The sequence below is a fragment of the Erigeron canadensis genome, chromosome 8 (assembly GCF_010389155.1).
Source record: "Erigeron canadensis isolate Cc75 chromosome 8, C_canadensis_v1, whole genome shotgun sequence".
Classification (NCBI taxonomy): Eukaryota; Viridiplantae; Streptophyta; class Magnoliopsida; order Asterales; family Asteraceae; genus Erigeron; species Erigeron canadensis.
This window is the reverse complement of record NC_057768.1, coordinates 5798094-5803724: the sequence shown is the minus strand read 5'-3', so window position 1 is coordinate 5803724 and position 5631 is coordinate 5798094.

Here is a 5631-nt window from a genome sequence, read left to right as displayed (position 1 = left end):
ATTAATAACACTGTACAACTGATATATAAGTGTCACGTGGAACGATTATCAATTCCAATCAAATTAATATCAGGTACAAATACATTGTGTTTTTGAGTTTGAATATAAAAGAAAAGAAAAGAAAGAAAGATAAGTGATTAGAAATAAAAAGACATCACTTTCTTCCTTCCAAATCACTCCAAAAATGGGATGATTGATTTTAAACTAAATTTATTAAAATCTTCCATCCATTTCATTTCATTTCACTCCAATTCCTTCCTTTAAAAAACCTCAAGAACACAAAAACTTATAACATCCTTTAAGTTCTTTTCCTTTCCTTCACAAAATAAACTCAAGAACGTAGTGTTAAAGTTTGGGCGTTGATATTTTCACGGAATGTTTTAATGCATACAAGGAAGTCCAATGTAACATGCCATTAAATTGCATTTTCCGAATTTTAGTTTACCCCTTTTAAGTTTGACCATAGTCCAAGACCCATACCAATTAACTACTTCATTTTAAAAGAAGAAAAAAAAAAAGAAAAACTATCCATTAGATCTTTGATGCTTTTGTTCGACGGTAGCACCGCTGCACGGTGGCGTATGGGTTTTCACCATTGGAAACAAATTCATGGTGACAGTAGATAATTGAACTCGAAACATTCGTTTCAATTTCTATTTCAAAAAACATTACACATAAGAAAGGCTCAATAATTCATTCATTAAATATTCAACCCATAATAAAAGTTCAATCTTATACAGTAATACAACCTCACCTTTCATGCATTCCGTTCTCAAAAACTACATTGATCATATAACAATGTTTATAATTTATGCATTTATATATACAAAGTTAATAAACAAATTAAAATACCTCATTGCAGAATCCAATTTAAAAAGTTATGCAATGCTCGTGGGACCAAATGTAAGCGTAGTGTTCACCGAATTTGAAATTCAACTAAAAGATAACTAGATAAATACAGATATGAAAATAATATACATTTAAGAACTAAACCTTTTTAAATCTACCATCTTTTGAACCCAAATATGGATATTAAAAGTGATGGTATACGTCACCCTTCGTAACGGAACATGACCTTCGTAACAGAGCCGATCCTGCGTGACAAAGGTATGCGCTATAAGCCTTATCTAAATATAGAAGAGATTATCTCAATCTCTTCCTCCTAAATTAAAGAGATTTGCTCTTATCTCGTCCTAAATACCAGATCTGACATATTATTAGGAATATTCTTAAAATCCTAAACTTATTTTTCAAGATAACCATTCAGTTCTAAACCTAAAAACTCATTCTCTTCCTCTCCAAAAAATACACACAGAGATCTGGACGTCATCTTCTCTCTATAGGAGAGGAGGAGAATGAGTTTTTAGGAGTATATATATATACATATATAGTCCGCTGCGTTACACAACCTCTTTGTTTGTAGATCCCTTTCTTAAAAAATATCTTTGCTGCAACACGCAGCCATCAGATCTGAAGATCTCTTCCCTTCCTTAATCAATTTAATTTAGAGTTTTCTTGTAGTAGAGGTTTCGAAAAAATAACAAGCGACCTCTATCAAGTTGTTCAAAAAACTAATGAGACTTTAAAAGAATTTCTTAACAGGTTTACAAAAGAATCTTTAGAAATTCCAAAACTAGATATGACTACTGTGGTACAAGCCCTGAAGATGGGATTGAATAAAGAATCCTTATTCTATCAGGATCTCGTTATGACACCCTGGAGATCACTAGATGAAGCAAGGAACCGCGCTTTAAGATTCATCAGACTAGAAGAAGACGAGCTACTGAGAAAAAGAATGGAAGGTCCATCAACATATGATCGTCTAAATAGGAGAGCAGAAACTCCAGTGTTTAGGCCAAGCAAAAACAAGCCTTACAAGAGATCAGTACAGCATAACGCGGTTGAAAAACCCAGAAATCCTCAATATCCTGAATTATCCTAATATTGCTTCTCTGTTAATGTTGCAGGGATAGTAGCGGCAATGAAGAATCTTGGGGACAAAGTTAGATGGCCCCCCTAAGAATCCAAAGCTAGACGCCAACAAGGATAAGTGAAGATTGTGCGCCTATCATGAAGATTTTGGGCATACCACAGAAGAATGTTTTGCCTTTAGACTAGAAGTCGGGATCCTTCTTGGCAAGGGATATTTGATAGAATTATTTGGCAAAAAGAAAGCTCAAGATATTGACATCAAAGACTTGGGCAAACAAAACCAACAACCACCTAGACCCAAGACACCCCTAGCTAATGCTCGAATTATTAACTATATTTCAGGTGGATCGGAAGTATGCGAAACGTCTTACTCTGCAGCAAAGAGAAACGCAAAAGAGGCTAAATCTGAAAGAGGAGATAAGCCAACCCAAAAATCCAGTGTGCTACGCATGGATAAAGTGACTTTCGAAGAAGATGATATGGATAATATCTAGGATCCTCATCATGATAGTTTGGTTGTAACTTTATATGTGGCTAACCATTTTGTGCGCAGGATCTTAGTTTATAATGGCAGCATAGTCAACATCATAAGACTAGAAATGTTGAAAAGGGTGGGGATCTCTGAAAATGAAATCGGCGGGAAATCCACAGTTCTCGTTGGTTTCAGCGGAGAAACGAAAAATACTTATGGCGAAATTAAATTGCCAGTTTACGTTGAAGGCATAAATTCAATGCAAAAATTTTGTGTCATTGACTCTTTACCTGGTTGTAATATTATTCTAGGTAGGCCTTGGATACAGGAGATGAAAGCTGTCCCTTCCACTTACCATCAATGTGTGAAGATCCCAACTCCGTGGGGGTGGTAAAGATAAAAGGAGATCAGCAGGATGCTAAAGAATGTTATATGGCGTCAATGAAATCTACAACCAAGCCTACTGAACCATAGCAATCAAATAAGAAAATCCTTGATGTTGAGGAGCATGAAGATCAGAATGTGAAGGAAGTACGGATATCAGCTGTAGATCCTAACGTCAAGGTGTTCATTGGAAGAAAGATAACGGAGGATCTTGAAAAGGATCTTATAGAGTTTCTAAGCAAAAGAAAATCTACATTTGCTTGGAAACAAGAAGATATGACAGTAATGGTCCACAAATGCACTACTTGTGTATTGATTAACTAACTTGTAATATAAATACGAAATAACAAGAGTAAAGATGAGATGTAAAGAACTTTGTTTAGTTATATGTATTTCAACCTAAACGATGAAAACATGGATGGTTGTTTTACAACAACAATGAACACTAAACAGAAAAATATGTTAAGTTTTTGGACACACAAAAACTTAACAAATTACTTAGAGAATAAAATAAAACTGTGGAACACACCAACCAGTTTTATGGCTAGTTCAAGTGTGTTGTTCCACCAAGGTATCATCGGCCGTAGAGGGTGTTGACTCTAGCATCACCTGTGATCTGGCTGCTGTCAACGACTCAGAGGGTATTTGAAGAGAAGAGGGAATATTTATTTGGGGTGGATTTGGACTTAGACCTTTAGTGGGTTGGGGTGACCCAATATCTTCACCAACCTCTCCTACAGAAATTTGAGGTGGCTGCTTGCTGGTCCCATTTAACTCGTCAACAGCCTGTTGGGAGGCTGCTGATGGGGTGGTTTGGGTACTAATGTCCTTGGGCGTAGAGGACTTCTTAACCTTTGGTTTGCCCTTTGAATCACTCCGCTTTTGTTTTGGGACGTTAGCGGAGGGTGAAGATTGTAGAATTTTTGTTGGGGACGCTGTCTTAGGAATATTTTTGGTCTTTTTAGAGGCTTTGGAGGTTGCTGGGGGGTTTATCAGCGAACCAGCCTCAAAAGGCATTTCGGCGTCCACAGCGACTGTATCAGCCACTTCATTAAAGAGAAGTGCTACCTCCCAGTCGTTTTCTTTGGGGTATAAAGAAGAGTTTGTAGAGAAGAGTACCTCTTTCATGTGTGGAGTGAGGCGAGCAACCAAGTGTTCAGCAGGTTGCTTATAGATGTTGCTGCCGACCCTTGCAACTTGTATCGTGGCAGCATTTGGTAGATAATATTCGTCACCCAGCGCCTCTTTGAAGATGAGGGAGAAAATTCTCATAAAGGGCACTGTGTGAGATCTGTTGTTCAACGAGACCTTGTTCTTCATATCGTTGAAGATCATCAAGGCAAAATCCACAAACCTTCCTACAGCCAAAGCATGAATAATAGGCATCGAAGTAGAAGACGCCTGATTATACGACCCAGAGTTACCACCCATGCACTGGATCACATGGGTGAATAGGACTCTCCAAATCCCGGGGAGATTTTGTTTCAGGGGATTGCTCGGGATCGCCGGCGGGTTCCTTAGATTGTGATTATACCCGATGGAAGGCAACCATGCCTTCCACTCATCATCTCCAGCAGCTTCCACAAACACATTGTCCTCATTTTCTTGTGGGAAGTGAAGAGTACGGCGTAACGACGCTGGAGTGATAGAGATAGATTTTGTTCCTTTTTGAACAGTACCCACTATAGACTTGGTGGACTCATCATAGTTACACGTCCACCAGAATTCACGAAGAAGATGAACATAAATCTTCTCCGGATCTGCCATTATACAATGACTTGCAGGGGAAGCATGAATAAAATCGAGCATGGGCTTATATCCTTTTGTACCTTTCGGTACTTTAGACGAGTCGAGATGGTTATTAGGTTTAACAACCATCTCAGAAGCATTAAAAGACATCTTAGAGGATTTCACTATATTAGAAGATGGAGAAAAGGAAGAAGAATTTAGATATGATTTTTGAGTGGCGGCGGAAGCAGATGGAGTTTCAGAAGATGAAGCCATTTTAGCGTTTAGTAAAGAGATGTGAAGATGCAAAGAACGGAGGAAGTAAAGATCAAGATTTTGAGAAGATGAATAATTTTGAGAGATTTTAAAGAGAATGAATAGTTGAAAGAAAGCATGAAAAGAAAGTGTGGTGTATGAGGTTGTATATATAGGGTATGGTGAAGGAATGTGATTGGTCAGAATCGAAAAGACAAAAGAGACTTTTTCTCTCTCCTCATTTTCAACATCTACAGTTGCATAACAACTGTAACCCTATATATATTTATATATAAAAAATCTTTTGTGAGTAACGTTTTGAAAAAGAAAAAAAGATATTTTCAAAATACTCGAGTATGCGCCGTATGCGTCTGACAGAAACAGACCAACAGAGGCATAGTCACAGTCTCAAGTGGACAGATGACGTATTTTGATTAGAACAAGTGGGTAACTTTTTGTAAACGTGTATAATATGTGGCACAAAAGACTGCCACGTCACCAACATAGTTACATCCGAAATAGTGAGTTTCAGATCAAGTCCTATGTTTTATTTAATATGTTTTATTTTATCTAAATAGAACATGTCTCAGCGAACGTATCGATAAGGACATATTTTATATTAGATATCAGCGAGCGTATGACACACATATGGTCGCTGAGATACAATTTTTGGCAAATCGTCAGCCATCAACGGATTTTAGGAGTCTTTACCAATAACCGTTTGCTATTGGACTAGATGGAAACTTTTGGCTTTCCATTGCCTTTATTTTGCTTTTTCCCAAAGCAACAGGGATTAACGGATTTTAGAAGTCTTTACCAATAACCGTTTGCTATTGGACTAGATGGAAACTTTTGGCTTT